Raw genomic sequence first — 13,647 nt, forward strand, 5'->3', positions numbered from 1 at the left:
TGTAGTTATGACAAATAGGATGAACTCAGCTTCATCAGGGTGGCTTGGAAGATTGTCATTGAACAGCCCCTTTATTCTGCTTGAGATTTATGGTACAGCCTTTGAAAGGCCCAGCTGAGACAGCCTAAGACACCGGTGCCCCAAACTGTGCCTCTTCTCAATTCCAGAGGTGACCACTCCTAGCTCAGAGATGGCAGAAAATGTTGTTCCCCAATAGCCCTCTTCTGTTAACTCTGCGCTGGGGACAGCACATGGAGGCAGATTGTGAGGCCTGCAGTGGCTGCTATCACCATTCCCTTGGAGGTCATTTCCAGAAGAACTTTACCTCTGAATTTCAAAAAATGTCGTTATTCCTGGATCATTTTTCTCCATGAATGGGCCATTTCAAGGAAATATATAAAACAGTTCTATGATCAGATGCAGTCTAAGTCTTATGATCTGCCCTTGATTTAAGAGGAGCAGAAATCCCCTGCACAACTCTTTCCAGCAGACAAGCATTTAATAAATCTTGTGAAAGTGTGAGGAAAATATGGGGAAAAAGGAGACACTGATAAGAGAAATACTTTCAAAATAGACAGCAACAACAGACAGTCCAAAGTAATTTTATAGCCAAGTAATTACAAAAGTTCTCTGTCATAATTTCCATGAAGGAAAAAAATAAAAAACTAATAGGTAGTAATCTGCAAGTCTGAACCACAGAAAATCTGTTGTACTGTCCTTCTAAGGGAAAGTTAGAATTTATGTCAAAATAAGAGATCTGTGTTTTTCTAATCTCACAGAATTTATGGTCTACATCAGTTCTCGGACTGTGACTGCATGAATTATGGTGGATACTACCCCTCTCATGTGCAGCGTGACTGACTTTGGGCTCCTCTTCAGCAGTTCAGCTGCATACTTTTCTCCTTAAGGTGGGAGAAACAACTGCTGAACAGAAGAGCCTCATTCTGATAGCTGTGATTCCACTCAAATCTCAGTGTTACGCATGTCAGGACATTCTGTCCATGTTTCCTACGGAGCAAAGCTAACTCCACTTCCCTGTTCCTTTAGGTGTCTCCCTGCTCAGTGCCTTGTTTATGGTCTCAGAGCTGCTTTCCAGAAGTCATCAAAGCTGCCTGGCTCTCCCCACAGGCTAGGAAGAGAGGATGAGGTGGGTTTTGGGTTATCTGACCATGGCCTGAAGCGAAGAGTCCAAGTATCCCACCAGCAGGTGACAATTGCCTGGCTCTCCTCACCTTAGTCATCGTGCATGCTTGATCCAGGCCAAATCCCACCCAGCCCAGGGGCCATCCACTCCTACAAGCTTCCAGTCATCCTTTGGGAGCGCAGTGTATACACACACACACACGCTCCTCAGGCGGTTCCCTGTGAGTGTGCCAGGCTATTAAATATGTTTCTTGTTCCCAGCTTGGAAATATTTGACCGGTTGAAGAGAAATATACTTTTGGCATGTACTCCCAACCCACACTATGTTTTCATATTCTTTGCTATCAGTAAAGTCATTTTAATAAGCCACAAAAAAGCTCTGGATGAATTTGCTCCGTTAAAAGTATTTCTGAATCTACACCGTAAACAGAAACAGAGCTGATTCAACAGCAACACTTCCTGAAACCCCAAAACTCAACAGCAAGTTACATACAGGAAACAAGATTGTTTTAGTCATAAAAAGCAAACTCTAGTCTCATGTTGGGTGATCCTGTCATCTATATGAGACACAGTAATAAGTAATCAGACCTCTGTCGTGTTATTTTCCCAATGCCCTAGAACGAAATTAGTTCATATTATGACAATATGAAGGACACATCTTCCCCTTTTGCACTCCAGGAAACTTGAAAACCACCTCTGAAGATGCCTACGTACACTTGCTTTCCAGCCATCAACTGACACAGAACAGCCGTGGCAAAGGCCAGCAAATTCTCTCCAGAATTCTTCTGGAGACACACTGATCCGGGATTGCATTTGGGATTTTGAGTCTAGCTATTGATATCAATAAATTGATATCAGTTCAGTTTGTACCATCATGGCAGCATGAAGCAAACTCAACACTACTGAAACCAGTGGCTCAGCCATGTGAGTAATGCCTGCTGTTCCCTCTGCAGTATCCCTCTGTGCAGTCTGGACACGGGTACAAAGAGTACCGTGTAAAACCAATTGCATGAAGATGCATATTCTCAAGGAAGAAACCTTCAAATACCTATGAGGCTGGAGGTAACAAAAGAAAAAAAAAAAAAAAAAAGGTTTAGCAGGTTGCCCTCACTTTTTTTGTATGTCTTAGGGTCAGAGGTGTCATCAGGTAACCCCTTTCTCAATGGAAAGAGAAAAAGGAAAGTACTGGTAGTTGATTTGCTGTTTTTGTGAACATTTTGTTCCAAAGTCTTGAAATTGTTTTCAAGAAACAGAAACCGTTCTCAAGTTTTTGCTTTGCAAGGAGAAAAAAGAGCTCCCCTTCAAAGAGAGGATAGAAATGTATTAAAAAAAAAAAAAAAAAAAAAAAAATGAGAAATGCATACTTTAGGAATGTTTCTCACAGGAAAAAAAAGAACACTCATAGAAAAGGACATATAAGGCAAATTTCCTTTGCATATAAGGCAAAATTCACAGGGGTATAAGACCATAATAAAGGAAATATTAGAGCTCCCCAAACTTTTCTGCTAATCACACACCTACTCTGACTCCCCTCACACACAACCAGACAAGCTGCTCCTAGGTGAATGTCAGTAAGAACAGCCTGCACTACAGCAGGCCTGGCATCTTGACCCAGACCAACACTCTTACATGGACACTAAGGACATTGCTAAGGAAACACAGGCCCTATTGTTAATCATTGCTTTTAGCAAACTTCCCTCACAGCCTGAGCTAAGCACCATATTAAATTGTGAAGAAATCACTAGAACTACTATGCTGCAAGTGACTTTTAAATCAAGTGCATCGGTTATACGATATTTAGCACTGTGCTGTAAAGAGTGGTAAATGGAGGTGTCATAAATATCTGACTTTATCATCTGTTGACTCATAATCCAGATGCCAATGGGATATAAATCATGTAAAGCATGTTTCCAGATTAGGAAAGTCTGGCTGTTCACTATTGTTCTAGTGAACCACATTATTTCTTTGTAGGATCAGGAGTGCCCTCTGATGGATAGCAGCTATTACTGGGAAGTAAGATTTGACATGTGCCATTTGAAAGTGGCACATCCTAAATCTTCTAGGCAATACAAGATATTCTCTCTTCCTGCACTATGCATTTACAGTCTTCTGTATGCTTAACTATTATAATAACCAACTTTTTTTTTTCTTGGAAAATATTTTTTTTTGCAAATTTCTCTTTCCATTTCCACAATTTATATTAGTACTAGGGATGGAATCAGGGCACAGTGCATACTCGAATTGTAAAATAAATAAACTGAAAGAAATTTAAGACATAAACTACAAAATTTGCATAACAAGCTCTGAGAAAGGCCTTGAAAGGCTTTTCAAATTCAGAGACCTGAAAATTCAAATATTCAGCTGAATATAAAAAAATTTATAACTGGGGAAACAGATAAACTCTCTTAAGAAGTGCTTATGTGTATGTAAGAGTCCAAGAGCTTGTAAGTATTTCTCTAGCTCGATAAGCTAACCTAATAAAACTTGTTAACTCTCTCTGCAAACTTTGCTTCATTTACATCCTTAAACAATCTCAACAGAACTGTGAGGAAACAGGAATTTTATTTTTTTTTTCTCCCTCATCTGTTACTTTACCTGTCAGGTATTGAGCATCTTCAGGCTGCTTCTAATTTTAAATTTTAGCACCTCTGATATCCACTGCCCTTTTCAAACCAATTTAGGAGATGGAGAAGAGTCGCAGACTTGGAATTTTTTTGTGAAGATGACTGTGCCCAGTACCTGGTAACATCCCTCCCTTTCACTGGAGTAGCAGGACTGGAGTTAACACCTTTGGTGAAATAAAATCCCTTCAGACTGGTCTCAAATACACACTTTCTCTCTTATACACACACAAAAAAATACAAATGCAAATTTGAGACATCCAAGCCTTTACGATACTCAGAAACTGCACCTTAGGGTTAACAGCAATTAGTACTTACTCTGACCACCTGAAGACCCTTAAAAAAAGGCAAAATACAAAGAACTGCACATTGTTTAATAAATTACAAATGCAGACACCCACAAGTTTCAGAGCAAAACCCATCTCCTCAGACGTGCCCAGGACGATGGGTGGCATCACAGAATGTGGCTGGGGAACAGGGAGCAGAGTGCATTTTCCCCACGTCTCCATCACTGCTGCTGATGTTCAAAGCCAGCAGCCATTCTGCCCCAGGTCTGTTGCACCCTGCTGGCAGAGACACACGAGCTCTGCTCTGTCGCTGCTACTTTATTTTATTGCTCTTTATAAGACCAAAGCAAAATGTCGTATTTAAATTTTCCCTCTGATGAGGAAAGCAGGGGGAGATATGAAAGAGACCAGCAAAATGTTTCTCTCTCGAATGAAAGACCAGTAGAAAGCTTTTCTGTGACAGATTTTACTCGATTTTTACCTATACCATAGAACCATAAATATTCTGAGATAGTCAATATTTGGATACTATGATGGCAGCGTCCCCTTCCACATGGAATTGCAGCCAGCTGAAACCCAGACTGGGATTATCCAGACACTGCCCTGGATGGAGTATGAAGCATCCCCTCAGCGCACCCATTTGGGGAGAGCCCGGCAGCCCGGCCAGCCCCGGAGGAGCGGGCACGCTGCCGGGAGCACCTCCAGGCCACAGGCAAAGGAGGCTCCTACTGCTCGTTCTGCCTCGGACTGAGGAAGAACTGCTCAAGCCCTTGTCCCTGAGGGGTTTCTATGCCTCGGAGGAGATGCTCTGGGGAGAGTGCGGGAGGAGGCAGGCGCCTTGCTCGGGCCGTGCGAGACACGAGGCGGGCGAGCGGCTCTGCCCCGGCACCGGCCCCTCAGGGATGGTGCTGTAATTCCCCCGCTAGCGACAGGGACAGGGAAACCTTCTGCTGTGTCCCCTCAGCTGCCCGCCGCCCCCAATTAGCCACATGCCGTCCAACAAAGTTCCACGCAATCGCTCCCGACGGCCATCCCGTCCCAAGGCTTCAGCCGCCTCCTCCGGGCTACGAGAAGGAGGCAGGCGGGGGAAGATCGAGCTCCGGCAGCTCGGAGCCGGCAGAGCCATCGCCTTTCCCAGGCGGAGGCTCCGGGGCCGCCGCTCCCAGCACCCCCCGGCGCGAGGGCGGCGCAGGGCGGGAGGCAGCGGAGCCATGGTGGCACTGCTGAGGTGTGTGTGTGCCTCGGGAAGGCCGGGCAGCGGCTGCCCGGAGTGTGCTGGAGCGCTCGGAGCCGCCTGAGAAAAGGCAGGAGAGCGGCCTGGGAAATCAATCGGAATTTTAACTAACTTATGCTGAATTGGTGGAAGAGTGTTGAGGTGTAAATGAAACATCCTTTCTACTTTTCAGTGGGCCCGTTTTATTTTCTGTTCAGATTACTGGTTCATGAAAGTGTCTAACGCGGTGCCTTTTGGCTGGTTTTAGAGCAAGACTCTCATTTCCGTGCTATAAACCTTTCCCCCACATTACCACTGCCGCCCACACCGCCCTTTTGAAGACGCTGAGGTGCCGTGGAGTTACCGACTGACTCCATTCCGTACTCCGGGAAAAATCCAGTCCGGTCCTCGTGCTGCATCCTTGGCACCTCACGGAGCGTGAGCCAAGCCCAGACCCGGCCTTCTTGCCTAAGGATCCCTCCACGTTTATTTTGTACTTTCTCGCATTGTCCCATGACGGGCTGGGGAAGGATCTGGAGCACAAGTCCTATGAGGAGTGGCTGAGGGAGATGAGGGTGTTTAGCCTGGAGAAGAGGAAGCTCAGGCGTGACCTTATCACTCTCCACACCTCCCTAAGAGGAGGGTACAGCTAGGTGGGGGGGTCGGCCTCTTCCCCCAGGAAACCAGCTGCAGGACAGGAGGACACCGTCTCAAACTACACCAGAGGAGGTTTAGGTTGGACTTTAGGAGGAATTCCTCACAGAAAAGGTGATCAGACATTGGAATGGGCTGTCCAGTGAGGTGGTGGAGTCACCATCCCTGGGGGTGGTAAAGGAAAGACCAGATGTGGCACTCGGTGCCACAGTGTAGTTGACGAGGTGGTGTTCAGTCACAGGTTGGACTTGATGATCTCAAAGGTCTTTTCCAAGGTAACTGATTCTGTGATTCTGTTGCTGTCACCCACAGGCTTGCTGTGAACTGTGAGCTTGGTGGGTGACTTGCATATACGCACCCCGGGAAAATGGCATTAAGATTTGTAGCAGAAAACTGGAAGACTTACTCTAAAACTATTCACAGGGCACCACTTTAGATATTTTCATGAACAAATAATCTGACTAGAAAATAAAACAGATCCACTAAAAAATGGAAAAAGTTTTATTTTTACCTTAACACTTTCCCACCAACCTAAGAATAAATTAACTAAAATTCAAAATGATATCTGCCCTTCTAAATTAAAAAAAAAAAAGAAAAAGAAAAAAGTTTCAATTTAAAAGGTGAAACAGGTTATGCTCTTAGTGTCTCTTCAAAACACTTTTCCATTAAGATTAATAGGAACTGACCCTTTTATTTAACTTGACATTTTGTTCCAAATGTAAGCATTGTCTAGTAGGACAATAATCATCGTAATAATCATCATTATAATGACACTATTTGGCATCACAAATACCAAGCAATCCCAGTTCTCTTCTGAAATCCCAGTTTCTCTGTTATCTAGATGTAGCAGTGGGCAATATCTGCTGTTACTGTTTAGTTATGGCAGTAACATCTAAAAAATAAAATCTGTTTTCAAAATGTGACATGAGCGATAAAAAAATTGGGCTATTGTAGTTTTCTGAGAGGAACTATACTCTATTGGAATAGCTCAGAAACAGAAACTGGTTTATGGGTATGCAAAAAAATACGGTAAAAGAAGATGCCTACTGGTTCCTTCCTGTGTTCATGGCCCTTGGTGAAGTGCTTATGTCAGGAACAGTGTCAGAAGGAAAGTACTTGAGCTGGAGCCAAGGAAAGAGAGTAACAGATTTTTGAGGTTGTCCTTCAGTGAAAACTTTATTGTTTGAAGTTGTCCTGGGTTTCTGTAGAATAAAATACTGCCTTTTGTTGTTGCATAGCACCAAAGAAGCAAAATTACTGCCATTTGTACTCTTAAGTGATTGGGGTATTATCAGTTAAGTAGCATGACACCATTTCTGTGTGAACACATGGCTTAAATTTATTCTCCAAAGTTTGACTGGACTTACTCTTTAAAGGTGAGGCCTTTCAGATCCTGTATACCTGTCTCTGCCATAAATAAGGAGTCAGAAGTGCAGTGTTGTACTTTTCATTTTGCTTGTCATTCCCCTGATCTGCAATCTTCTTTTGATTTGCTCACAATTCAGGGCAATCATGAATCAAACACAATAGATATGAGAAATGCAGAGTTAAAAGCAGTCCATAAACAGAACTCTATGGACCCAAAGGCAGTGAATTCCTTGGTCACTGGGATGGGTGGACTTTAATTTGTCAATAATTCATCAGTGTTACGGAGAGGTATCACTAATAAAATGATATGAAAATACCAGTCTTGTTGCTTTATGGACAAATTGACCTAGCCAGTCCAACACCTTGAATGAGGGGAGACTGACATGCAAACCATGGTCTATACATCTTTACCCTTCAGGCATGCCGAGGTGATGGCAAGATCAAAGAGGCTTTTGAAATGCCAAGTTCTGAGAAAGGAAATTGGGAAATATAACTCCAGAGTTAGCTGGAGGGGGCAGGGATGAGGGTCATGTTAGAAGGTGTTAACCACTGTAGGGAGAAGAGAGACTCTTATCCCAGATGGTGCAGACATTTCATTGTTGAAATACAACTGTGACCAGCCCATGTTATAAGGTAATGAAATCTGTCACAACTGGAACATCAAAAGTGGTCACAGGCTATAAAGGAACGGTGTTTGTGGGAGCAGTAGGGGCAAAAAATGTCGGACACTGGAGGCTGTGTCTCTGAAACACTGTAGTCTAGAGGATCAGAAAGGAGAGGAAGGAAGAGATTGTCTTGCTGACAGCTGCCCGAGGATAGGAGCGGAGGACAAGTAAGATATTGCTTCCTTTGTAATGAATCCAAGATGTACCTCTGTTGCCTGACATTTACTGAGTAAACTGAGTTAGTTGCTCACTCAGAAAGTCCTTTCAGTCCACTCTGGTTTTCCTATACATTCTTAGTACATTCTGTTTTAATTAGACCAGTTGAGTCCTTGATTGTTTGCAAATTTCATGCAGACTTTTCCTTAGCGGTGCTTCTAAAGAAGAGGAACTACAGAAAGATGCCTGGAGCCTATCATAGTTGGGATGTTTGATGCTTGGACTATGGAGAATTCTCACAGGAGATGGCACTTGCAGAACTGGGGACTGGCAAACACGAAGGAAACACCTGGATGGTCGGAGGTCTTTTTATCTTCCTCTGATTTTCTTAAGGCTTAGAATTTGAGAATAATGGAAGTCAAATCATAAAGAGGAATGTCAGTCAGCTTTCATGAAAATCAATGCTGTAAAGTAGAAATGTACTGAAAAGTGCAAACTAATTGCAGGAAAATAGGGGAGAGCAGACTAAGGAGTGCAAGTAGCAGAACTAGACACTTCCAGCAGAGAGCAGCATCACCCTGGACCAGCTGCGCATGAGCATGAGGGCTGAGAACCACTTGCCTACCGATAAAAGATTAAATAGTAAGTGTCTGTTGCAAATAAATCTCTCAGAAAAATAATCACACCTTTCAATTTTTGACTTTTGAATAATACTTAGATGCTTTTAAATGATTGACTGTGTATGATAAATGTGTTGGGGATGGAAAGTAGGAGAAAGAATCTGGGACTGGAATTGGAAGTGGGAGCCAGGAAGATCCAGGCCAGACACATGGGGAGGAGTGGAGGGTCAGCCAAAGAAATAATGAGTTGACTGGTAACCTGGTGATAGGGCAGGACATTGGAAATAAATGAACTCATGGGACTGACAGAGAAAGTAATGAAATGAGAGGAAGTACAAAAAAAAAAAAGAGAACAGGATTAGTACCTGGACCCAGAGAGATGGGAAATAGAAAAACACACTGGAAGAGATGAGACAGGTGGGATCAAAGAGAGAAGGAATAAGCCGAAAGGATATTGTGTTAACCAATAAAGCCCTTCTCTCTACAGAGGCCTTGGGATGCATATGTATCACTATTCTGTTTCCTGCAAGTCTCTGTGAAACCCCATGTCTGACATAATATATTGTCCTATCAAGGATGAAAATATGCTGTTGCTGTTTCTCCTTTTGAAAAAAGTCACATGAAAGAGGTCAGTACTGTGGATTTAGATGTCCCAAGCCAACTGCACTATCATGAAGATAATAAAATGCTTCCACATGATAGAACTTAAGATATTTTGTTCTCATTTTCTTTTTTAAAAAACTAGGACATTTTAAAATTATTTTTTAAAACCTTAAGTTTGCAAAGTAAAACCTGGGAAAGTGAGGCAATGAGACAGAGGATTTTACCCAATCCTCTGTGAAAAGGCATTGCGATGGGTCCTTGAAGTACATAACCACCTGGGTCTTCTTCCATTGGAATTCTGTTTCATTTTCTGTATGGAAAAAGCTTGTTTTGGGGGTGATCAGATTTGTACAGTGAAGGAGGGTGACTTCCCTCCCTTTATACCTCATTTGTTGCAAAAATACATAAGACATGTGGAGAAGGACGATGACATGGTTGGAGTCACTGGACAAACCCCGAATAACAGCACTTTAATTCAGTGCCTTAGCACCTTCCTAGCTTTGCCATGGTATCTGTGAATTCACTCCGTGGAACTTTGCTTGTTGTTTTTGCTTACTTCTGCTTTGTTTTGCTTACTTTTGTTTTCTAAATGGTGATCATGTCACAGGGTGCTTGACTTGAGGATCAGTGGTGTGTGCAGTGTGTAGGACTACCAAAGGCTACAACTGAAGCAGTACCATGCTTGAGACAAGGACTACAGCCACCTGAAAAATATGGCTTTTTACCTGAAAGCCAGGTATTAGGAGACTGAAGCTGGGGAAGGTGACAATTCCAGTCTTAATTTCTGTGTAGCATGAATTCCTCATTTATAAAATTGTGATGATGATGCAACTACATTACTCCAGAGAAGCAATCTAGAAATTAAATAACATTTTGGTAACACTGAGGGTACACCAGTGAGGAATTCCATAGTCCATCTTGTACATGAATCAAAAGTGCAATTGAAAAGCATATTTTATGATCTTCTAATTAAAACCCGATCATAACACATACAGAGCAAAGTGAAATTAGTATTGTGTGGCTAACTTAGGATTCATCTGACCTAGTTTTAGCATCCAGACTTTCTCCGGTTGGTAGGGATTTTATTCCAAAGTAGGCATCTATGACAGGCTCTCTATGTCTACTAGCTAGCTGCTTTCTCAGAGAAAATTTGTTTAAGAACTAGGTATTTTGCTTCATTGTTTTAAAATTACTATATTTCACATTGTTTGTGAAATCAATGTGTTTTATTAATGGCACACACAAAATATACATGTGCGGTATACACAACTATACCAGCTCAGTCAAGAAGAGACACAGCTATCTGGTGAATTTGATTTCCAAACTTTATTTTCTGACCAAACAATAAAGGTATAAGCAAAAGCCAACTTTGATCTCAAAACTTGCTTTAATTTAGATACCTACATTATCTTTTCCAGACCCTTTCTCTCCTACCTGATACTTTTCCCTAGACAGTTCTTTGTTTAACAGCCTGCTCCATGTACTCTTAATCTGGACTGTAAGCTCTAGCCTGGGGGCTCTTTTTTATGTGCTGTCTGTGTAACACCTAACATCTGAGACACCTCCTGGGTTTGAAACTAAGCACTTCCATAGAACAGGTAATAAATACTCATAATTCCAGTATCATAATGGTTTCAGTCAAGTAAAAGTGAGTCAGTATATGTCAGAGATCCATGGCTGAATCTCACACTGCATCCAGGAAATGTGAAGAGTACTGGTGAAATTTCTGCAGCAAACCATTATGTGCAGGTGGCACAGGAATGGAAACAGAGGCTGAGGAAGTTAAATCTGCTTTCAGTAGCAGCACAGGGTTCAACCAACCACACGTGGTTGCTGTTCCATTCTCAGGGAAGAAGTAGTGACTGTCCTGTAGCAGCTGGAAGGCATGCAATGAGTCACTGGCACCTTCCCATTCAGCTCTACTCTACTGTGGGAAGGAAGGGGCATTTTTCTAGAGGTTTTTTGCACGTTTCTGACTAGCCACACTGCCTGAGAAATTTCCTTATAGAGCTCCCAAAAAAAAATTGGGGGCGATGGACACTCTCCATATCTCCCCAGTCATATGCACAGAGTAGTGAATTACTCTCAAGGAAATCAAAGGACCTTCTCCTTTTATTAAATTAAAATCACTCTACCAGACATAAAGCAGTAGATTTTACATCAGTTAATGCCACAAGGCTAACAGCAATTAGTGATATCAGCAGAAACTGGTGCACAGGAAATTCCACATGAATATGAGGAAAAACTTCTTTATTGTGCAGGTGACTGAGCACTGGAACAGGTTGCCCAGAGAAGGTGTGGAATCTCCCTCACTGGAGATATTCGAGAACCATCTGGACACAATCCTGTGCTTGAGCAGGGAGGTTGGACCAGCACTGTGGTTCCTTCCAACCTGCCCCATTCTGTGATTCTGTGATATCAAGAAAATTAAAAAATACAGCTGCATCAAAAGGGACTGAGTCTGTTTGGACTAAACATTGCAATGAAAATTCATGCTTCTAAGACACAGAAGGGAGAGACAGTAGATGAGGATCCCCACTGCACCAGGATGGAAATGAGAATGGTGCCCAAAAGATTTACTGAGGGAAAGAACAGTGTGGGGGATTGTTTTTTCTTGTAAGACATGCCCATAACCAAAGGCATGAGAGTGTGCCCAAGGAGAGCACACTCTTGTTCAGCTCTGGCAAAGCAATGACAGCATGTCTTAGAAATTATGTAAGACAGGGCAAAATGAAGCCATGCATGGAGGTGATGAGCTTTATGAGAAGCCAAGGACATTTTTTATGTCCCTGACAGCCTTCTGAAGTCTGCTGAGACAGTCCATTGTTCTGGGTTCTCACTCAGTTCAGACTCTCTCTACCACACAGCTAGAAGTATAGCTTATGTCAAGGCTGAAGAGTGAAGTCTGGTCATTCCTGTAATACCTCTAAGGAAAGAAATGCTGTGAATCACCATTCCTTGCAGCTAAGTAGATTGCTGAGCCAGACCACCCTGGAATCTTTGTGGTAGAACATGAGAAATTCTACCTACGTGGGACATTTATGCAGCTGCTGGCAAGGTCTGTGACATCTCTCAGTCATCTTGGAGCCAGTCCCTGAAGAGAGGACTCTCTTGGCCTCTCCGCTCTGAGTTACTCATCCAGTGCTGCTGAGTGGCTCTATCTTGGCCCATTCTAGAACATTTAGAAACCAAGTATTTTGTAATATCTGATGTGAGCTGCTAGGCATTGCAACAAAGATTCCAGGAAGGAATACAGTGACAAAACAAGCCTTTTACTGGGAAGCCCTGTGCAGACACTCCAGAAATTTCTTCTAGCAACATCTGAAGTCATTTAAAGTCAGGCTATATAAATTAGCCTTTGTTCCACATTGGCCTCCAGAGTAAGACCAAGAATTTGTTTCCCATCCAGTTCTGCTGAGTGACCTAGAAGAACAATACAGATCAACCTACTTCATAGAGGGAAACATCAAAGGAGAGGTACTACTGTCTGTAAAGGTACTGCTGGCTGGCCGTGGAGTCAACCAACCAAGGTTTGCAACTCTTCCTCATGTAAGAACTAGTCCTATGTGAGAGGTTTGGAGATGGTTAAAGAAACTTCAGAAGAGCTTTTCTGAGATTTATGACAGTGCTGAATATGAAGACTGATCTCCACTGTCACGTAATGTATCACTGACATCCTGGAGCAAGTCCTAATCACTTCTTTCAGAGGAGCAGAAGGGAAGAAAGAAAGGAGTCAACTACCTCACACATGAAGCCCTTTTTTCTCTCTTTAGCTCTCCCTCTTTCTCATAGGCTTGCTAGACTGGCACTCTTTGATGGTCTGTCTTCTCTCACTTCAGTTCCAGCAGTCTCAGGTTTATTTCTGTACATTTTCATGATGTTACTCTTTTCCCTAAAGTGTCAGTGATAGCCTGGAGAGGCAGTGATAGGAGCACATGGATTAGGTATCCAGTGACATCTGTTTTAGTAGCACATCCCTTGGTTCAGACCACAGGATCACAGAATCAGAGAATCACCAGGTTGGAAGACATCATTGACTCCAACCCAGCCCTAACACCTCAACTAAACCATGGCATCGAGTGCCATATCCAGTCTTTTTTTAAACACATCTAGGGATGGTGACTCCACCACCTCCCTGAGGAGATCATTCCAGTACTTTATCACTCTTTCTGTAAAAGACTTTTTCCTAATATTCAACCTATATTTCCCCTGGCACAGCTTAAGTCTGTGTCCTCTTGTTCTGTCAGTTGCAGATACCCTTGTTTAGGGCATTCCAACATGATTCTGGAATAGGCCATTTTAGCACAAAGCTAGTCC

The sequence above is a fragment of the Cyanistes caeruleus genome, chromosome 2 (genome assembly GCF_971803275.1).
Source record: "Cyanistes caeruleus chromosome 2, bCyaCae1.hap1.1, whole genome shotgun sequence".
Taxonomy (NCBI): Eukaryota; Metazoa; Chordata; class Aves; order Passeriformes; family Paridae; genus Cyanistes; species Cyanistes caeruleus.